The sequence below is a fragment of the Nannobrachium achirus genome, assembly GCF_963921795.1.
Source record: "Nannobrachium achirus genome assembly, chromosome: 4".
NCBI classification, from domain to species: domain Eukaryota; kingdom Metazoa; phylum Chordata; class Actinopteri; order Myctophiformes; family Myctophidae; genus Nannobrachium; species Nannobrachium achirus.
Genome location: NC_137813.1, coordinates 10,147,123 through 10,171,482, shown reverse-complemented (window position 1 = coordinate 10,171,482; position 24,360 = coordinate 10,147,123).

The window sequence follows — 24,360 nt, the reverse complement described above, 5'->3', positions numbered from 1 at the left end:
AGGCCAAGGAACAGATGCCACCCTTCTCACATTGGACTGTTATAGCGCCACCAGCGGGTCAATTTTTGCAAAACACATTTTTGGAACAAAATGCTTCAAATCCCGCATGCAGCGTCCGATTGCCGTGAAAGGCCCAAGAACACGTGGCACCCTTTTCACTTTGGCCTATTATAGAGTCACCGCTAGGCCAAAAAAAAACCTACCTGACCTGCCAGAGTCCTGTTCGGAAGAACACTGCTTCTAGTTTTTCTTTGATATTCTTCTTTGCTTTCCCTTGATGCCTTTTTGCTTTCCTGCTTTTTATGCCTTGGACACTTTATCGCTGCTTGCAGCTATATTTATCATTATTATTGTATTTAGTGGCCAAGGCCACGAAGTGGCAAATGGCCACTCATTGATATTGGACTTCATCATTATTATTATTCTTCCGCCACTTTTTCTCTAGCGGCTAGACCGTGCAGTCGCTTTTTACGAAACTCGGCAGTATGGCAGAGGACTATGCCAAACGGCTAAAACGCGAAGCTCGCAACAATCGGCCAAAGGGTGGCGCTGTAGGAAGCCTTTGAAAAATGCCAACTTTGAACTGGTGTAGCTCATGCCCTGTTTCAGGTACAGCAATGAAACCTGTATACACTTATGCGTCTCCTCATGCCGAACAACTTTTACGCTCTGACTTTTGACCTCTGACCTTTACTTCTCCCACAATTTTGAATTATATGAAAAACAGTCAAAATCTATCTCCTCCTGGGATTTTCGCGTAACGTGCGCAAAACTTTTTTTTACATGAACTTTGGACCAACGCGGTCATCGCACAGCGGCCGGATTTCTTTTAAAGCGAAACATAATTTTTTAATAATTCACTGTATAATGCAGTTTTATGCAAATTATTCTTCTGCCTCTAAATCATACATGCAAAGTGACACGTTCATGGCATTTGGCAAATATGTAGAGGGTTAAACCAAATATCACTGAAAGCAATCTTACTCCAATTGGCCAAAGGGGGGCGCTATACGAAGCGTTTGAAAACTCAAACTTTAAAGGGGCATAAGTCATGCCTCGTTTCGTTTGAAGACATGCAACTTGCTTACATGCGTGCCTTGACTCAACCGGAAGACATCTGTGTCTTTGTTAAGTAAGCTCCGCCCTTAGATTTTCCGCCATTTTGAGCAGTTCGTAAAACACTTAAACCCGCTTTTATTCCGGAACTTTCGCGTCACGTGCACAGAACTTTTTTTACATGAACTTTGGACCAATATCTAAAGATCTGTCAGATCGGATTTTTTAAAAATTGAAACATGCTTTTTTAATAATTCAATCAACATTGTAAGTTTTATGCAAATTATTCTTCTGCCTCTAAAACATACATGCAAAGTAAAATTTTCATGATGAACTACTGTAGAAGGTTAGTCCAAAAATCGTTGAAACCAAAAAGAATCATATTTGAATTGGGGACCCCCCACCCTGACGTGAGTAGGGGTTTCCCATGATCTGGGCCTTTATTAGGCTAGATGCAGAATAGAGCTGGGACGTTCGCGAACGAATCAAATCTTTTGAACGGCTCTTTGAAGTGAACGATGGGATCCGGTTCGCGCAGTAGAGAGCCGTTTATTTGGGGGGGGGAGACCAAATTCTTCTTAAAAATATATAAATATACAACGAGCCAATGAGCCAGTCTTTTGAACGGCTCTTTTTAGTGAGCCAGATCGATGGTACTGTCTCACTTCAAAGAGCCATAAATCCCACCTCTAATGCAGAATAGACCCAAACACAGCTGCCCAGCAATTTGCAATCAAAAGTATAAAGTCAGTCTTTCTGCAGTAACTTGCTCAGTGTGGTCCACAACACTGGAGGTGTTACAGGCAGCAGGTATGTACTCTTTATTTATTTCAACAACTATTCCAAGTTCTGACAGTTTAATTCATTCATTATTTATACTTACCCATGCAATAATTTGACTTTTAGATACCATACCTACCTGATCCACTCGCTACACTGGCTGTGTGAATGAGGAACATTGTGACTTGGTGAGTGACCATGTGCTCTGTAATATAATGTTTTTTGGGATTTAAATGTAAAAAATATTTATTTTTGAATTTAATGCTTGTATGTAAGCTGCTAAGTTGATTATTGAATTGATGTATTTTGAGTTTAAAGACGGCTTGTAGATCAGCAGATTAGCAGAATATTTTTTTTAAGCTGGTAGATCGGCAGATTAACTGAATTTGTTATTTTGTATTCATTTTATTTTATATTCATTTTGCCTTTTTCTCTGTATCCAGTCCAGGTTTTTTGGCTAGGAACTGAACTGAATGATGGCAAGCCAGCCCTGTACAATCCCTGTATGATCCCAGTCCTGTTTCACCTATGGTCATGGGTAGGAAACTCAGCGGCAGCAACTCATACACAAACATTCCCCCCAGTTCTCTCGATCCCAATCTACACTTTGCCCTATGAACATTGAACACTCTGACTGACTTGACTACCAAGAACTTTGACCGGACGGATATTTGGGAATCAAATGTGAATATCAACTGTATGCATTCATGCTTTATTTTCCTTTTTCAATATAATTTCAAGCAATACAGTTTGGTCTCTTGAGTTTTATTTAATGTTGTCATCAATGTAATTCCTCCAACCAACACCTTCTTCTGCAACAACAGGTGTAGCATATGCTTTGTAGAGGGAAAGTATAAATTGCTAGTGGACCAAACTACAAGCCAATGCATTTTAATGTTTATGCCTGCCAGTTTATTGAATGATTGGGGTGGTGGTTATAATGGGTGTGGCCACTTCTCCTGGGTCTCTCCTGGACTGCTGTGGGCTGTTTCTCGAGTAATAGGAACATGCCAAGTGCTGTGAAGGAGAAGGGGTTTCAAGGGTTTCAGAGTAATTTGTTAATGAGTTTCCACCCAAAATATATTTGTTTAATAGTAACGCATCTTTTTTGTGACATGTATGTGTTTAGCTGTAAAATTGAAAAAACAATAAAAACAATGTAATAATAATGCATCTTTAGTGTATAGGTTAATTTTAGGCAATGGGTTATTTTGGAAGTATTTAAGTATTGTTGCTAATTGGGGCTGTGTCCTGTGGTACAGTCCACTTCTATTTAAAGGAGGCCACAGGGACAGACAAGGTAGTTAGTTGGACCTGCACTGAAGTGAGTTATGGAAGAAAAAAAGGTATTTGGCTGCAGACCCCATCTCAAAATATTTTGTTCCAGGGATCCCAAAAGTAAATAGGCCTATTTGCGTTAAAATATTCACTCTAGATGCCGAATAGATACACGAAGCTCAGATCCGTTGACAAATGAAAACTTCAACTTTTTTTCAATAAAAACTATTTAAGTTTAGTTTAATTTAAGTCTGACTCTGCTAGCCACTTACAGAAAAATAATGCTGCTATAATATTTTGCAATTGCAAATCTTTGTGTAAATAAACTGAAATTCATACTATTGCATGACTATTTCTTTATCATGTTTCACAAGCATCTGGGTCTACAATGCCAGTGGTGTAAAAGTAACTGAGTACATTTACTCAAATACTATCCTTAGTATAATTTTGAGGTATTTTATACTTCACTTGTATACTCTTACTTCTAGGCTACTCCAGTAAATGCTCATGCGTTGCATTGCATTGTGAGCTTGTAGATCTGCTATTTTCAAAAAAATTCAAGTTGATGCCAATACCTTTGTACTTTTATTCAGTATTTATCTCTATATATTCATGTTATTCCTGGCACCGCCCCCGTTATCCTGTTCATATCCTGAAAGAGGCAGAGGCTGAAAAAGCTGTCCTGAAAAACATCATTTGGTTTCCTGTTGTCCTTGCGTTAAAGTGTCAGTAGTTGGCGTTCTGGGCTCTGAATGTACCTGGGTTGCCATGTCTGCTTATAATAAGCAGTTTGTGTCTCTAAAAATACTATAGTTGCTTATTGGGCATTCTAATATTTTTAAACCAGTGTGTGAAGTTGGCTTGGTTTTAAGATTTTCATTTATCCAGCCTCCTCCATGCAATTTTGTAGCCTACAATGAAACCCAAAATTCAAAAATAGCAAAAATAAACTTTGACAAAAATAGAACTCAGGAACAAAAGGCAAAACTCAAGATAAAGGAAAAATAATAAACACAGCCCATGGATAGGGCCTTGCAGCTCTCTCGTTGTGTGGCGTGCGTGCATGCGTGTGCGTGCAATATCTTTAAGCAGAGTGCATATGTCTATAGGGCACAGGCGGCTAGACCAAGCCTCCAATATGGCCTCCAATATGGGGTCACGTGAACAAGAAAATATGATCACTCGAAAATTTCAGAAATACTCAGATTACATTTACTCAGATTGATTTCACCCCAAGCCTCCAAAATATGAAGAAAAAGAAAATCAATAAAATCAAGGCACTCAGCCTACATAGAACTTTTTTTTTTCTTTTTTTTAAAACAAACATGGTTAACAGATCCTGTGGCTGTCTAGTGTAGTGGTCAGGGCATGTGCCTTTCATGCAGAAGGACGTTGGATCGAATCCCGCTTTAGTGGAGCGTCGTAGCTCTTGAAACATGACAAATCGTTCAATTTTGCGATAAAAGCGCCAAACTTGGTAGATATGTTGATTGATATATTAGAAACAAATCTGGATATCGGGCCATCAAAAATTTTGATTTTTCAAAATGGCCACCAGCGGTTTGTTAAGCGACAGTTTTAGTGATAGGAAGCTGAAATGTTGCATGCTGTGTGTGCATGTTCATGTCAATTGGTTAAAAGGGGGTGTGGCAATGGGCGTGATCATAAAAAGGTGCAGAACTTTGATATAGATGCACAGATTTGCACAAAATGTTGTAGAAAGGTTGGTCACGACCCAAATAACAGCTGAGTAACTGTTCACACCATCTTCCAAAAAAGGGGTTTGTCATTAGGACCAGTGTAATACCAGTGTAGTACCAATACAAAACCAGAAGCTCCCTGTGGTCCAAACACCCAGAGGTCGTAGCGGCACGGGGCAAGGTGGAGGAAGCATGGCTTGGCTTTGCATGTGAGCCTACTGTGGAGAGACGTGGGATACTGAACGACGCCAAACAGCTTCTCTTCAGTATCTATGATAACATCAAGGGGGAGGAACTGATGGAGAGGGTGCAGAGAGTCCAGGCAGCGCATGGTGAGAGGCAGTATGGAGAAGCCTGGACGAGGATGAGGACCAAGGAAGAGGACCAAGGAGGGACAGGTAGAGGGACACACCAGTGAGGAGAGGGTAGCAACCTAGTTCAACCGCTTCCGAGGGCTGCTGGGCACAACATCAGATGGAGAGGAGGAAGATATACCATCATTCCTCCAGGACCTCAACATCAAGGATGATCCCTTCACGGTCACTGAGTTTGCCATGGTGAAAAACACTCTGAGAGAGGGTAAGAGTGCTGTGCCGGACGACATACCCCCAGAGGTCGTAAAGAACTGATGTCTTGACCACATCATCCTACAGTTCTGTAACCTTGCCCTGCTAGGCAACTACCGAGGCATCAGCCTGACCTGTATCGCAGCAAAGGTCTACAACCGGATGATACTAAACCGGATTCGGCATGCCATCGACCCTCACCCGAGGAAAACCAAAATGCCTTTCGAGAGGAGAGAACCACATTATCCCAGATCTTGGCCCTGAGGAGTTGAATTGAGGAGGTGAAGAAGAACAACCTGATTGGAGGGAGCTTCTGGTTTTGTACTGGTACTACACTGGTATTACACTGGTCCTAATGACAAACCCCTTTTTTAGAAGATGGTGTGAACAGTTACTCAGATGTTATTTGGGTCGTGACCAACCTTTCCACAACATTTTGTGCAAATCTGTGCATCTATATCAAAGTTATGCACCTTTTTATGATAGGCCACTCCCATTGCCACACCCCCTTTTAACCAATTGACATGAACATGCATACACAGCATGCAACATTTCAGCTTCCTATCACTAAAACTGTCGCTCCTAGAGGGTGATTTAGGAAGGTTTAACAAACCGCTAGCGGCCATTTTGAAAAATCAAAATTTTTGATGGCCCGATATCCAGATTTGTTTCTAATATATCAATCAACATATCTACCAAGTTTGGCGCTTTTATCGCAAAATTGAACGATTTTATAGCCACGCCGCCCTACTACTTGGGGTTGATATAAGCTTAAAATCATGACATTTGGTAGACTTTACAGTTTGGATCCTTGAACAATGTCTGATATGGAGCCTTCCCAATAATAATAATATCCGCTTACTAAATAATGTAGTTTGCATCATAACTCCTGAACCAAGCATTCTAATACAAACTGTGATGTCTACACCTATGTTGTGATGACCAAGGATTGCAATGATATCATGTACCGGCTCAGTGGCCTAGTGGTTTCAGTATCTGCCCTGAGACTGGGAGATCCGGGTTCAAACCCGGGTTGTGTCATACCAAAGACTATACAAAATTGGACCCAGTGCCTCCTGCTTGGCACTCAGCATCAAGGGTTTGATTGGGGGTAAGTCCCTGCGACATACTAGTGTCATGTCCAGGGGGTGTACTTGTACATCAAGCTGCCTCATGCTACATAAACAGGAGATAGGCTCCTGCCCTGTGAGACTCATGACTCGGCCGAGTCATATGGTCTTCATGGCTCAAACTGGGTGAATAGTATCACAGTATTTTATGTCTGTTGCATATAGTATTTTGCATACATGTTGTGTAAAGGTCAATTTGTGCTTTTACCTATAACTCCCCCGATTAGTGTAAAACTTTGTATGCACACTTCCCAGAGGCCAAGGAAAAACCTGTGCCCTGCATTTTTCACATCTGCCACCAGAAGGCCGAAAACACATTCTTCGATATTACTCCTTCAGATTTTATCAGAAAATCACACAAATCAGTACACACAGTATCTCTACAGTGATGTAATCATGACGGATTTGTCCGATATCATATTCTATCTAATTGGCTAACATTGAATTCCAAGGTTTGCAGGATTGCTCCTTTTTGAACAAAATGTCTCAAATCATGAACGTAGCCTGCTATGCGTGTGAGATTTTGCACACACATTCCCACTAGGCCAAGGAACAGATGCCACCCTTCTCACATTGGCCTGTTATAGCGCCACCAGCGGGTCAACTTTAGCAAAACACATTTTTGGAACAAAATGCCTCAAATCCCGCATGCAGCGTACGATTGCCGTGAAAGGCCCAAGAATGCATGGCACCCTTTTCACTTTGGCCTATTATAGAGTCACCACTAGGCCAAAAAAACCTACCTGACCTGCCGGAGTCCTGTTCGGAAGAACACTGCTTCTAGTTTTTCTTTGATGTCTTCTTTGCTTTCCCTTGATGCCTTTTTGCTTTCCTGCTTTTTATGCCTTGGCCACTTTATCGCTGCTTGCAGCTATATTTTCTTATTAAAACAAATTAAAAAAATGTGATGGATGTAAATACAAAAGTACAGTAGGTCCCACCGTAGTGTGTGTAGGAGTAGGGGTCCTGGAGGGGGTTCAAGGGAGTCCCCAGCTAATGTATAGTGTAGGTAGACCTACCAAATGGACCCGTACAGGTTGGTAACTCAGAGTGTACAAATGGATAATGTAAGAAGTTACATAATGTGATGCACGGCTTAAGTGAGAGTTAACTTGCCATTATATAAACTTCATTATAGCTTCATATTCCTACAGTAGACAAGTGCCTTTATACCACCGTTTTCATGGGCCATAAATACATTAATAATATCACGTTGTTTTTCTTTTCCTATAGATGTGAATAGACAGGCAGTTGGATTGAGTGTACATTCAGTGTATGTGTAGGCTAGCTGGTTCTGGCTTTGTGTGTTGGGTGTTGTGGGGGCCCTGAATTTAAAGACTTTCAACAGCACTCACCATGTTGTATCCACCAGACTAGATTCTATTTACAGAGCACAGAAGGCATGGCATTCATGTGCCAACACCATTTGTGATAGGTTAAAGAACAGCTTACTTCCTGGTCAAAGGCTTGCCCACTAGGTGTTGTTCTAGGTAGGGAAAAATAAGGGGTTAACTTGTGGGTTGTTACATGTTGTGCAGATATGAGAGAGAGAGAGAGGGAGGGAGAGAGAGAGAGAGAGAGAGAGAGAGAGAGAGAGAGAGAGAGAGAGAGAGAGAGAGAGAGAGAGAGAGAGAGAGAGAGAGAGAGAGAGAGAGAGGGGAGGGAGAGGGAGGGAGGGAGAGATAAGAAGTTTTTTTTCTTCTCATTCATAATAATGTCTACTACACTAGTTCATTCAAACAAGCAAGCAATCACAAACAATACAACGGCACAACAATGTTTTAGAGCAACACATATACAAAGGTAATGTATCGTTTACGAAAAAACTATAACAAAACACGTCCAAGAATATTGTCTCCTTATTACAGACTGTAGGCTATATGCGTTAGTGGCCATGAGCCTCATTGCAGTGCAGTGGTGGAAAGTAACTAAGTACATTTACTTAAGTACTGTACTTAAGTACCATGTTGCAGTATTATTAGAGGCAGAAAATAAAAGCTCACAAGGCCTCGCAACGCAAGGCGTTGTGAGCATGTAGATCTACTATTTTCACCATAGAACCGTGTTATATAAATGTAACACCTCAGCTCTTAGTGCTCGTCAGGGTGGGGGTCCCCAGTTCAAATATGATTATTTTGGGGTCGCGGCCTGAAAAGGTTAAGAACCACTGACCTAACTGACAGACAGTGTTATTTTTACATTAATAGTCATAATTATTTATTGACGTTTTGGTTGAAATTATCAAAACAAATATTGTATAGTTTAGTTTTTTTGGATCACAAATAAATAAATAAACAAACAATCAAACAAATAAATCAATGAAAACTTGGGCTATTAGTTTAATAAGGTGACGATGACAGTGGTTCTTAAAGTGGGGTCTGGGGACCCCCAGTGGTCCTTGATGGGGTTCCATGAGGTCCTCAGCAAAATGAGGAACAGTTTAAACACTTTAATCCTGTTTTATACTATTTTCAAAACATCTTGACAAAATCTTCTCTTATGGGGGTCCCAGGTAGCCTACTATTTATTCTCAAATAGGGGTCTACGGCCACGTGTTCATTTGGGGATCCTTGACATGAAGATATTTGAGAAACATTGTGTTCTGACAACCTGGGTATTATAGAATGAAAATGAAATCGCAAAGACATGCCACAGAGACCCAGTGTAAGCATTGTGATTGTACAACATTCAAATGGTGATGTTAACGATATAAAACAAATAAAAACATATCAATTATTCCTTCATCTTAAAGTAGTCATTAAGGTTGCCTTAAAGCAGCACTATGTAGTTTGTGGTATCAGCGGCCACTTATTTGGACACAAATAACATGGCAGCCAATGTCTTCTACTTCATTAGCCAATAATCTCTGCTGTGATTGGCCAGTCTTTGCTTTGACTGGCAGTTCTGCCTTGGTGCCTCCCAGGGGCATAGTTCTGCCGATTTAAAATGACTCCAATATGGAACTAAAACTTCCTATGATTGGCCGCTAGTTGCGCTGTCCCAAATGCCAGGATGAAACGCATTGTCTCCCATAGACTTGGTAATACGGTCAAGGCCAGAGTCGGTGGAAGGATGATTATTATTGTTTATTATGTAACATTATAATTTTGTGAGAAATAATATGCTTTAATACCATTGTCTGTGTGTATTTATACATTTTGAACAAATAAAAAGAGCTTTTGACTAAACATTAAGTACACTGGATCTATTGGAACACATTCAGCTATATTTTCGTCCATGCCTTACCCCTTATTCCTAAATTAAAATTTGTTTTACTCGCCGATCCACATTGACATGTTGTGAGCTTATAGATCGGCTATTTGAAGTATTTTAAAATGTTTCTTTTTCCTTCTTTTTTTTTAAATAGTAAAACAAAGTTTAGGGATGAGGGGTAAGGCATGGACTGATGGGAAATGAGGCATTTTGGTGTGAGGGCACCCTTCCAAGTAAAAGTCCAGAAATACAAATGTACTTGCGTAAAAGTACAAAAGTATTGGCATCAAAATGTACTTAAAGTACCAAAAGTAAAAGAACAAAATGTTTGAAAATAGCAGATCTACAAGCTCGCGTCGCATCACTGTGAGCTTGTAGATCGGCTATTTTCAAATAGCCAAGGTATAGAATATGGCTAAAGTGCATTAATGTATGTTTTATAATATGATGATTTATATCTGCAAAGTAACTAGTAAAGTTTTCAAATAATTGTAGTGGAGTAAAAGTACAACATTTGGATCTGAGATGTAGTGGAATAGAAGTAAAAGTACTGAAAACAGGAAATACTCAAGTAAAGTACAAATAGGCCAACCGCAAAACTGTACAGTACTTAAGTACAGTAAATGTAAGTAAATGTACTTAGTTACTTTACACCACTGCTTGATAGACTGGTTCCAAAAAAAAGAAAAAAAGAAAAGCTTCTGCCTTCTGCAGCACCGCCTTCGATCACATCCACATAAAGTCATCTGTGTGGCGTGTGTGTTCTTTAAGTCTAACTCATATCACATTTTGTCAGACAGTTCCGACTTTCCGACGTGCAGCTTTCCGAACTCCAATTTTGGAGTAATGCTTTTCAGAAGATGCGAGTGACATAATTTTCTAGTTGAACTAAAAGGTTCGGTGGTCGGAGACAGTATGGACAGGCATAAGTTAAGGCATAAGAGCTGGTACTTAAGACAATCAAAATACAGCCCTTAAGTGTTCAAAGTGTCCAATAGTAACAATAACAACTGAATTATAATAACACTCCATGACCCACAACCTCGCCATAAGTCCTCCTCCTCACCTCTGCATCAAACTATTGTGACACTGCATTCCTTTCAATCCTGTCATGCCCTCCATTAATCACTCATCATGCACATAATTATCTGTTTTGACTATCAAGCCTTCTTCCATTGTTGGCACCTTAGACTTTCTCGTGAACAAAGACTACAGCACCTGTTCACCTTCAAGGAAACCACAACTATTAAAGCTACGTTGACAAACTTGTTTAGCTGGTAAAACTTAATCTCCTTGTGTCCTCAAGTAACACTGTCCTCTGAAAAGCAATCTGTCTATGAATAATATGTAGATATATAAACATATGAAGTATAATAGACACCCATTCACCTCTGCAGTGTTGCAATGTAAGATGGAAGCACTGTACCGATGAGATAAAATACATTTTCTTTTACTTTTTTGATAAGGGTCTCCTTTTAGAATGTGTGGCGTAGTGGAATAGTAGACACTATGTCACATGAAGAGTCCATTAGTACTGTATACATTTGGGGCTTGACTTATGTGTTTCCGGCTGTCTGTCTGTCAGTCAGTCAGTCAGTCAGTCAGTCAGTCAGTCAGTCAGTCAGTCAGTCTGTCTGTCTGTCCGTCACAAGTCACGTCACACTTTTGCCCTTGTCATATCTCTGCCACCGTTGCCCCTATCCATGCCAAACTTTGCACACACACTCCTTGGCTGCCAAATCACAACCCTCATTCCTCACATGGCCCTCCTCTAGCGCCACCATCAGGCTGATTTTTGCAAAACACATTTTTGGACACTGCTCCTACAGTTTTTGGCCTAAAATCACTGGATGGCAAATCACAACCTCCGCCCCAGATTTCTCACATGCCCCTCTTCTAGCGCCACCATCAGGCCGATTTTTGCAAAACACATTTTTGGACACTGCTCCTAGATATTGGCCTAAAATCATGTCATGTCATCAACATGGATCTGTCCCACTTCCCATATTCCCTCCTGATTGGCTACCATTGCCTTCTAAAGTTTGTGTATGCAACGTGATGGTCGCTTATCTCCCGATTAGGGAGTCTTACTGGAGGTTAAAGTGTTTATGTGACACAGATGTGTTCCCGGTCTTAAATCGTAATAGAATCACAAGGACATGGCACATAATGATTCAAGAACATTATGTGATGCACGGCTGAAGTAACTGTAATGTTAACATTATGAGAAATGTTCCATTATATAAACTTCATTATAGCTTCATATTCCTACAGTAGTCATTAAAAGTGCCTTAATTAGCCCTATTCACGGCCCGCCCACTCAGCAAATGTCTCAGCAACTTCCTGGTGCTGACGTCAGTTTAGAAGGGGAAACTATAACATAAATAGCTGGACTTAAACCAACAAATCATTATTTCGAAAGGTAAAGTAAATTATAATGCTTTGTGCCTTTTACTATCTTGTGTTCTTGATCATGCTAGCCGTATTTTATACTTTACTATTCGGGAATTGCATTAAATTTGCGATTTCTGTGTTAACTCTATAGGCTTATAGTAGGGTTTTCCCCTTCAAAACGTGACTTCAGCACCAGGGGGATGCTAAGTGGGCGGGCCGTGAATAGGGCTAATACCACTGTAAGATGTTTGTGGAAAATCAGCATAGCTGTTTGGTCCGAAAATAAGCTATTACTCTTCATCGCAACACCACCTTTGTTTTCATGGGTCAATATTGTATAGGGCCATCAATTAGAAATACATTAATATTATCACTTGTGTTTCTTTTCCTATAGATGTGAATAGACAGGCAGTTGGATTGAGAGGTGGTTAGCTGGTTCTGGCTTTGTGTGTTGGGGCTTGTGGGGGCACTGAATTTAAGTACTTTCAACAGCACTCACCATGTTGTATCCACCAGACAAGAATCTATTTACAGAGCACAGAAGGCATGGCATTCATGTGCCAACACCATTTGTGATTGGGTAAAGAACAGCTTAGTTCCTGGTCAAAGGCCTGCCCACTATAGGAGCGAGCGTGCCAAGATGTTGTTCTAGGTAAGGAAAATAGGGGGTTAACTTGTGGGTTGTTACATGTGGTGGAAAAAGTACTCAAATATTTTACTTGAGTAAATAGTATCAATACTGCAATGTAGAAATACCAATACAAGTAAAAAGTAAAGTAAAAGTAAAAGTCCAGAATTAAAAATGTGCTTGAGTAAAAGTACTAAAGTATTGGCATCAAAATATAAAGTACCAAAAGTAAAAGTAAAAAAAAAAATGTTTGAAAATAGCAGATCTACAAGCTCACAACACGTTGCGATGTGTTGTGAGCTTGTAGATCGGCTATTTTCAAATAGCCAAGGTATAGAATAGGGCTAAAGTGCATTAATGTATGTTTTATAATATAATCATTTACATCTGCAAAGTAACTAAAGTTTTCAAATAAATGTAGTGGAGTAAAAGTACAATATTTGGATCTGACATGTAATGGAATGGAAGTAGAAGTACGGAAACTGGAAATACTCAAGTAAAGTACAAATACCTCAAAACTGTGCTTAAGTAACAGTACCCAATAAATGTACTTAGTTACTTTACACCACTGCTTGATAGACCCATTCCAAAACAAACAAACAAAAAAGCTTCTGCCTTCTGCAGCACCGCCTTCGATCACATCCAGATAAAGTCATCTGTGTGGCGCATGTGTTCTTTAAGTCTAACTCATATCACACAGGTAAGAGGCTCTTTTGACACCAATCTTTAATATTGAACATAATTATTTGGGTTAGTGACCTGGTAGTGTCGGTCGTTACGAAGTGTTTATGTCTTGCGACATCCGCCATCTTGAAAAGAAAGGCGGCTCCGTACTATGGTGACATGGTGAAGCTTTAAGCCCCTTAACACTCCGTACGGCACTGCTGGCCATTTGACAGGAACAGGGCTCATTCGTTTAAAGTAAAAGGTAAATTGTGAATTTGTATGTACGCCTTTATCCAAGGTGTTTTACAATGAGTAAAAACACACGTCTAGTGGTCTGTTTGTTGATGTTACAGTTAATTCACATATAGGAGCTTTGTGTTGGGATTTTTGTTGGAATTTATTTTACCTAGGCTTATTTTTTTAAGCTTTCAGGATTATTGTAAGGTGTGGTATACATCTGTTTTAGACTAAAGCATCTGGGCTATCTTAGATTTTTTGCATTGGCTATTCAAAAATAGCAGATATACTTGCATGCACATCCGCTATTTCGAAATTTTCTCAGTTGATCCTTGTGTAATTTTTGACCATCAATCGATTTGTGCAAGGGACAGTTTTTTTTTTGTATTGTGCATAAAATAAATTGCATATTTGAATAAACTAGCAAAAATATTGTAGCAAGTAGTCATCCAACTTGTGTTTTGTTGGTTTTCTTTCTTTTTTTTCCATTCAGGTGTAAGGATATTCACAGTGGTGTGTGTAATGTGTAATGTATGGTAGTTAATTATGCAATTAAGCATAATTATGTAACGACTCAAAGCAAAACACATGATATTTTTCGTTACTGTGTTTCCAAGTACTTATTTTAGTTCTTTAAAACTAAAAAATATCAGAACTCGACCAAACATGTCAAATACGTTTGTGTTACTACTTTTGGTTAACCAGTCTGAAAAGTGTTTATACCCTAACCCAAACCATACATTTTTATAATTTACTGAAAATAACTTTGTACTTCAAGTTTAAAATGATAGTAAATATTTGTTTAAGTGTCCAAATAAATTCCAAATATTATCAAATCATCTCGCGGCACGCCTGGACTGCCGTCACGGCACCCCAGGGTGCCCGTCACCCACTTTGAAAACCCCTGGTCTATTCCATATTTGGTATTTCAATAATTGAGTCTTATAGATACAGTTAGTGCTTCCATCGCACGTTACACAAGCAAAAGGCTGTTTAGGATCAAAGATGATCAGGTGTCATAATGAGGACAGGGTTACTTGAGGTCAGGGGTGCGATCACGTTCTACCAGTTACCAAACCAAAAAAAACTATTTGGTTATGTAACGTAGCTTCGATAGTTGGTGACATCTTGATGAGACAACTTCTATCTTGATAAGAACGCCTTAGACTTTGCATAGTTGTGGTGTACGGAATGCCAACAATGGAAAAATAAAGATTAGAGTCAATGCCGCCATGTACCTGTACGTACATGATGAGTGATTAGATAATGACAGGATTCAAATGAATGCAGCGTCACAATAGTTTCATGCTTTGACCAGAGGAGAGCAAACATTTATGTTGAATACAAAGTATAGAGCGTTTAAAAGGCCTGTCCATAGCATCTCTGAATTGTTCCCCATATGGCTGTGATCTGTCCCCAATCGAGACGTCACTGATTGGTCCAGGTCCTGAATGTTCTTGCTGGGGTAGGTTTTGGGGTTCTAGTCAATGTTTTAATAGTTTTCTTAAGTAAAATCGCTCCAGTGTGTTTGTGTCAACATATTCCGTGCTGTTTGTGGTGTTTATTTACTTCACAGAGAGATTTGGTTCACTCGCAACCCACAATGGCAATAATGTTGTCATCATTTGGCATGCGTCTGCAACAATGCTATCAGGATCAGTTCACGTTACAGGCTGCCGGTTTAGCCCGGATACGGAAACGACATTGTGTATGCCTATTTGTGTGTTCAAATCACCGGATACAGTGGGCGGGCTCTACACAGGATTGGATCACTGAGCAGTAAATAGATTCGCCCCTCACAACCAACCAAACCACATACTCTTGACATGAGGAGCGCATAAGCAGAGATTCATTAAATTCCACCAACGTTCTAAACATTGTTGTGCTTGGTGTTGATATTGAAGTTAAGATTAATGCATCTCTACATACACAATTTGTTTTTTTTTCTCCTATATATTATGGAGTGTTTTATGTGCTTGTAATTTCAAAACAGTTTCATTTGCAATTTCTAAGAAAAATAACTGTTATAGGTTGATGTTGGTATTCAAATTGAAGCTTCTTAAAAATACATGCACGCAAGCCACACACGCACGCGCGCACACACACACACACACACACACACACACACATTTCATATACTGTATCTAGGTGAGCCCTGGGATCTTTTGGCTGAGCAAGGTGTACCCGGGCAGAATTTTCTTTTGAGAACGTACATGATGAGTGATTAGATAATGATACAGAGCATGACAGGATTTAAAGGAATGCAGTGTCACAACCAGTTTCACTTTGATCAGAGGTGAGCAAACATTTAGGTTGATTACAAAGTATTGAGGGTTTAAATGTCTGAAAACACATTTAACGTGCCAACATCCAATATGTAGTGGGAGGGCCATGTTTCATCTGTCTCTCAGCTAAGGGGTCCTTCGCCTGAAAAAAGATGAAGACCACCTGGTGTGGGGGGGAACTCCAGTCAAATGTTATGAAAGTTGAATGTGTTCATTTGTATTCATTTGTCTTTATACAGGAGACATGGCAGAAGCCAAAGTTGATGATGGTAGGTCACAACACTGTTCCTTACCTCCTGACAGACAGACAGACAGACAGACAGACAGACAGACAGACAGACAGACAGACAGACAGACAGACTAGTGTTCATTTTATGAGCCATTTGTTTTATTTAGTGTCAGTCTTAGTCCAGTCTCAATCGCCCTTGCTTGTTTTTATCACATTTAGTCAACCTCAGTTACCTCACCCTATTTTTATTAATCTGCTATTTTCAAACATTTTGTACTTTTACTTTTGGTACTGGTACATTTTGATGCCAATCCTTTGTACTTTTACTAAAGTACATTTTGAATTCTGGACTTTTACTTGTAACGGAGTATTTCTACATTGCAGTATTGGTACATTTACTCAAGTAAAATAGTTTTATTAATTTGTATTAATTAAGTTTTATTCAACTAAAAGTTGAACATTTTAGTCTTTATCTTCATCCAAGACAACATAATATTAGTTAGTCTAGTTTTAGTCATGACAATTATGTTACCCCTATATTTCTTTTGCCAGTAGATAATACAGAACATTTCCATCTAATCGTAATTATTTCACATAGCAAAGAAATATATAAAAAATAATAATGCAATGATTTTTCAAAATCTAAGAAGTTCCATGTATTAGAAAACAAATGTTTAAGAAGTAAATGAAAATAACCGATCTACAAGCTCACAGCACGGCGGGTGCGACACTAGGTTTTTTGGCTGTGAAAGGTGTGCCCTGGCAGATATATATTTTTTTTTTTGCGAGAACGTACATGATGAGTGATTAGATAATGATACAGAATATGACAGGATTTAAAGGAATGCAGTGTCACAACCAGTTTCATGCAAGGGCTCCTAATTTGAGCAAACATTTAGGTTGATTACAAAGTATTGAGGGTTTAAATGTCTGAAAACACACATTTAATGAGCCAACATGTAGTGGGAGGGCCGTCTCTCAGCTAAGGGGTCCTTCACCTGAAAAAAGATGAAGACCACCTGGTGTAGGGGGGTGGGTGGGTGGGTGGGGGGGGGGGGGGGTAGGACTATGTACAGTATAGACCCTTTGGGAGTCAATTAAGTGGAATCAGAGCAGATGCATCAAAGTGATCAGAACTCCAGTCCAGTGGATTCAAGCGGTTTGTAGAGTGTGCGTTGTGACACAGCATGTGTGGAGTGATCGGGGAGCAGCAGTGGGCCCCAGAGGCGAGGTGCACAGGCCCACTGGCAAGTTTGTAGATCTGATGCTGTTTTCACTGGTTTGGGTCCCAGGCAAACATCTTGGTGAGCTCACCAAGACAAATTCCAATAACCATTTTTATGGCAAAGTATTGAACCTTGGAACAATAATCACCAGGCGCACGCGCATGCATACGCACGCACACACACGCACGGACGCACGCACGCACGCACGCACAGCACAACACACACACACACACACACACACACACACACACACACACACACACGCACGCACACACACACACACACACACACACACTGTAAACAAGGAAGATTACAGGTCACAGTCCATAAATTGTTCATATGGTAAATGTTATGATTATGAATGTTGAATGTGTTAATTTGTCTTTCTTTGTCTTTATACAGGAGACATGGCAGAGGCCAGAGTTGATGATGGTAGGTCACAACACTACGACAGCATATTAAGGCCATCTGAATGAGAAAAAAAAAAATCTTCATTGAGGGCCAGGCAATTTTTTGACATTAAACCCAGACATTTTGGAGTAAAATGTCGGATATTTCTAAAAAAAAAAAAAATCATAGAATTGCGACATTAATCTCAAAGATTTCAGAGAAAAATCTCACACATTTCAGACTTTATAAACTCACAGATTTGCCAAATGTTGTGTTATAAACACACACATTTGTGACTTTATAAACAATACAACAACAATATTTAACCCATTTAGGCCTAGGATTATTGACTGCTTTAACTATTGAAAAATAGCAGATATACAAGCTCACAGCGCGGCACCGAGTGCCGCGCTGCAAGCTTGTAGATCTGCTATTTTGAAAAATCAAGTCTTTGAATATATCTACTTAAAAGCGAACATTTGTAACTCAAATATTTACTTCTGGGTGGTCCCTGGGACAACATATTTTGAGATGGGGGTCCGTGGCCAAATACCTGTAATTTGAGGGTCCTTGACATGAAAAGGTTTGAGAACAGCATGATTTAATGGAAGGATTTAGAAGTCGGGTCAAAGATCAGGTCAAAGATATTCAAAGACTTGCACTCATTTTCACGATTTTTCAAAAATAGCAGATCTACAAGCTCGCAGCGCGGCGCTGTGAGCTTATTATCTGCTATTTTTCTAAAAAGTTAAAGCATAAAATAATGGTTAAAGTGGTTAAAATCTAACGCAACTGGGGGGGGGGGGGGGGGGGGGGGGAGGGGAGAATGGACCAAGTACAGTATAGACCAGGGGTACCCACACTGTTTTGACTTGACTACTTTTAAAACGACCGGCTCAACATGAAATATGTTTTACCCGAGGGGGCTTTGGAATAGCGGCACTGCCGTTAAATATATGAGACAAACGCACCTGGAATGGGAAATAGTGGGTAGTGGGGGTAAAAGTATTCATCCCGTTCTGTATGGAAGTGGTCCCAGCAAGCACGTCAGGACCTGGACCCATCAGTGATGTCTCGATTGGGCCAGATCGCAGCCCAAATGGGATGATCTTGACGTCATACCAGGGCGTCATATGGACTTTTTTGTTTGTAATGTTAGTTGAAATATGAGCATATAAATTATATTCTGGGGCATATCTAACTAGTTATGATATTTATCTGGCCCAGAATATCACCTGATTTCAACCAACATAATCCTGTCAAACAAAAAAGTCCAAATGACATCCTGGTAATGACGTCAAGATCATCCCCATATGGGCTGTGATCTGTCCCCAATCGAGACGTCACTGATGGGTCCAGGTCCTGAAAGTGCTTGCTGAAATAGGTTTTGGGGTTCTAGTCAATGCTTCAATAGTTTTCTTATAAAGTGCTTCAAAATCGCTCCAGTGTGTTTGTGTCAACGTATTCCGTGCTGTTTGTGGTGTTTATTTACTGCACAAAGAGATTTGGTTCACTCCAGGGACTTGCTGGGCCCTGATTCAGCCCGGGAAAAATAGTTGGAGAGGCCCTCATTATGCGCTATAGAGAGAGATCTCTCTATAGCGCTGCTGCTACTCAATTTTGCCGTTTCAGATCATGACAAGTGACAAGCCAGTGGGCCAATTACTGTACATGAGTTATATTTTGTCGTTGTCAGGTGGAAACCTTCTATGTCCAAAACTGTTTGTTTTGTATTTATCATTTTAAAAATGATTTAAACTAGTGAAAACAGCCGATCTACAAGCACACAACGCCTCGCACCGCAAGGCGTTGTGTGCTTGTAGATCTGCTGTTTTCACTACTTTTGTGCAACGCCTTATATGGTGAAGCAGGGCTTTGCTTTGCGAAAGAGATATGAGGTTTCTGCCCGACAGTGACAATTTACTTTGTTGCCGCCCAGCCCCCAAAATGGAACGAAGGCCGACATTTTATTTTGATTTTTTTCCTAATGGCTGGCCTGGACCGGCCGGGAATGAACCGGCCGTTCGGGAGTTGTCCCGCTTTTCCAATGGCCAGCACGTCCCTGGTTCAATCGCAACCCACAATGGCAATAACGTTGTCATCTTTTGCATGCGTCTGCAACAATGCAATCAGGATCATTTCACGTTGCAGGTTGCCGGTTTAGCCCGGATACGGAAACGACATTGTGTATGCCTATTTGTGTGTTCAAATCACCGGATACAGTGGCGGGCTATACACAGGATTGGATCACTGAGCAGTAAATAGATTCGCCCCTCACAACCAACCAAACCACATACTCTTGACATGAAGAGCACAAGCAGAGATTCATAAAATTCCACCAACATTCTAAACATTGTTGTGCTTGGTGTTGATATTGAAGTTAAGATTAACACATCTGTATATCTATTATACACAATTTGTTTTTTTCCTATATATTGTGTTTTATGTGCTTGTAATTTCAAACAGTTTAATTTGTAATGTCACGCACGCACGCACACACACAAAAATGTTGAGAACGTACGGTACATGATGAGTGATTAGATAATGATACAGAGCATGACGGGATTCAAACGAATTCAGTGTCACAACCGGTTTCAATGCAAGGGCTCCTAACTTTGATCAGAGGTGAGCAAACAATGAGCAAACATTCAGGTTGATTATACAGTATTGAGGGTTTAAATGTCTGAAAACACATTTAACGTGCCAACATCTAATATGTAGTGGGAGGGCCGTGTTTCATCTGTCTCTCAGCTAAGGGGTCCTTCGCCTGAAAAAGATGAAGACCACCTGGTGTGGGGGGGAACTCCAGTCAAATGTTATGAAAGTTGAATGTGTTCATTTGTATTCATTTGTCTTTATACAGGAGACATGGCAGAAGCCAAAGTTGATGATGGTAGGTCACAACACTGTTCCTTACCTGCTGACAGACAGACAGACAGACAGACAGACAGACAGACAGACAGACAGACAGACAGACAGACAGACAAACAGACTAGTAGTCGCAATGTGTCACATTGCCAAGCATTGTGATCTTGTTCATCTGCTATTTCCGCCTACAGTATTTTAACAGAATATATTATGAGATTTTAAGTGAACCCTGTCAACTGTTAATTGCCGAGCTACAAGATCTCAATGTGTCATGCCACAAACGTGTAGATCTGCAATTCTTTTTGTTTATTTTTTACCTCTCTTTAAATCTTTTGGATAGTTTTAGAAAATGAGAAAATGTTTGAAAATGTTCACCTGTAAAACTGTAAAAGAAATTGATCAACACAATTCATATACATCTATACTATAATTTTCCGAATGTCTGTCTGAGTGAGTGTCTGTCTGTCTGTCTGTCTGTCTGTCTGTCTGTCTGTCTGAGTGTCTGTCACAGCGTTTCTCCTCAGTGGCTTAACTGTGAAGCCCGTTTGTCACTTTCACAAATCATATGCTGTATATTAGCATTTTTATGGTGTATCTACTATCTATTCTGCATCTAGCATGAGGCATATCTATTCTGCATCTAGCATGGGGCAACATGTTTAACCAGCTGTGTGTGTGTGTGTGTGTGTGTGTGTGTGTGTGTGTGTGTGTGTGTGTGTGTGTGTGTGTGTGTGGTGGGGGGGGGGGGGGGGGGGGGGGGGGGGGTGGGGGGGGGGGGGATGTTGTCCAAAAATCATGCAGATCAGTACACAGTATCTCTGTAGCCATTAAACGAAACGGGTATTTCTTACATTGATGCTCCTACATATTATCATGCAAGCACCAGAAAGTTACTTTCCATCCCTCATATACTGTGCATGTGCACAGTGCACACCCCATAACCCACACACTGCACATCATTTCGGAGCTCATATCTTTGAACGGGTAAGGACTAGTTAATGTAATTTGTACAGCTGTCATTGATGTTATTGTCTGTCTCTGTCTGTCTGTCCTTCCTTCTTCATCAGCTCTCAAAACAAATGATGATGAAATTCGGATTGAAATATCTGGATTGTCTAGAGCTGGAATCGCTGCCACTGGAAACGCCATCCTGGGCTATAGAGCATTTAAAGCCACATCAACCCGCTGTAAGAAGGTCACAGGTGTAGTGGACGGCAGAAAGGTTTCTGTTATTGATGCCCCAGGCTGGTTTGACGTGTTAGACACATTGAAGCGCAATGATGAAACTGTTGAAAAGTTCTTCGAAGAAGAGCTGGATCGGTGTGCCCGTTTAGCTGCACCTGGTCCCCATGTGATCCTGCATGTGATCCAAATGGGAAGATTCACACCTGTGGAGAGGATGGTTTTAGAATGGTGTGTTGAAGTGGTGATGAAGAACGGTGGATATTCCGACAACTCCATGTTTCTTTTCACCCATGGTGGTGATCTTGATCTTCAACATTTTTCAGTTGAAGACTGTTGGAAAGCTTTTCCAAAACTACAAGAAGTCATCAGCAAACACTGCAGTGATGTTTGCTGTCATGTCCTCAACACTGAGGATCCTTCTCAGGTCACACAGCTGCTGAAGAATTTCCATGAGTTGGTGATGAAGAACGGTGGATATTCTGACACCGACAATGACGAAGACGACGACGAAGAAGAAGAAGAAGAAGAAGAAGAAGAAGAAGAAGAAGAAGAAGAAGAATAAGACAAAGACGTCGAGGACAATGAAGTTGAAGAACAAGCATGGCAGATGCTGAAAAAGCGATATGCTGAAGAAGCAAGGAAACAAGGTATATATAAAAATGTTTTCTTATAATGACACATCATTGGTAGCACCAGGGTTTAAAGTAGAATGTCATTGGATGAATAACTGGTGGAGGGTCTTGCCATGGGGTTGTTGTTAGACTGTAACAGATCTTGTTGGTTCAGTAATAGACGTGGTTTAGTGGCTGCTACATGCTTAGATTGCTCACAACGCCTTGCAACGCGAGGCGGTGTGTGCATGTAGATCTGCTATTTTCACAATAGAACCCTTTTATACAAAATGTAATGCCTCAACTCTTAGTGCTCGTCAGGATGGAGGGGTCCTTAGTAAAAATATGATTATTTTGGGGGTTGCGGCCTGAAAAGGTTGAGAACCACTGGCCTACTATATTGTGTTGGCAGCCACTGTGCTACCAACTGCTGCAAGTGTTGTTCTTGAGGTCAAAAGTAAAAAGTAGAAACACGAAACGTTGGTCCTTGTGTTCTGATGGCCGCTGTGCTGTGAAGAGTGCTTCTGGGCTGTGGTGAAAACCTCGCATTAGGGCCCGGCGGGGGGTCCCTACGCCACTGTGAGGCGTTACGGATCTACGGACAAGAAGTGCCGGTCATAGTTAACTGCGACCCATGGTCACAATAAGATGTTTTCCTGTAATGACACATCATCGGTGCCACCAGGGTTAAAGTGATAGACAGTACATTTACTCAAGTACTGTACGATCTTGAGCTATTTGTACACATTCACAGACAGACCTTTGTTGAAATGTACATTCATCTGAGACTGAGAGGCACATAGGGTGTGCGTGCGTGCGTGCGTGCGTGCGTGCGTGCGTGCGTGCGTGCGTGCGTGCGTGCGTGCATGTGTGCTTGCCTGCGTTCCTGCGTGAGTGTGTAGTCATGGCAGTCTTGGGGCAGGGTGGATTACATAGCATAACATAACGTTAGAATAACGACGTGTCTTCATAATGAAAATATTTAACTGAACAGCAATTGTTTCATAAGTCTTCTCTTTACTCACACAGATGGCTTTAAACTCGTCACTGAAGGCTTTGCTGCTGGTACAAGAGGTACAGATGTCACTCTTCCATGCCACCTCTCTCCTGATTCTGAAGAATCTGATTCTGATTCTGAAGAATCTGATTCTGATTCTCTTGAGTGGAGCACTGAGTCCATGACAGTCAGGTGGTTTAAGGGGACAGAGTGCATTTACCTGTATGAGAAAGGCCAGGTGGCAGAGGGGAGGGGCTATGAGGGCAGGCTGACCCTGAACACACAGGAGCTGCAGAAAGGCAACGTGTCTCTGACACTGAGAGGCTACAGAGAGAGAGATGATGGAGTTTACATCTGTCAGGTCCGACATGGAGAACAGGAGGAGGAGACTGCTGTGACATTAAAATCTCAAGGTAAGTTATGAACTGTCACAGTGCTTTATCATTAACCTTGTACAACATAATGTGATCATGTTTATCTTTTCATGTTTAACTTAAACTGCTTTCATAACAGCCTGTAATCTTTATTGTTTTCCAATAATGATCACAGTGTGATGTGGCCCTAGTTGACATTTGATAGTGACTTCTGTCATCCAATCATACGTATACGTAGTACGTAAATACGTAGTAATTGACAGGTCCTACCTCCTGTAGTATGTTAACATACCACTAGGGGTACAAGTACCACCATTTGAGAAACACTGATCTAGATGACATCATGGGGTCTATACTTGGTTGCCCTTTTTCTTACAAATCTCTTCACCAAAAATAGATCTGCAATTTATTTTGTTTTTGACATTTCAAATATTTTGGATATGTTCACCTGTAATGGCATGCCCAAAATAAGCTGTAACATGATCAACAACATGCATATACGTACATGTAATTTATACAGCTGTCATTGATGTTATTGTCTGTCTGT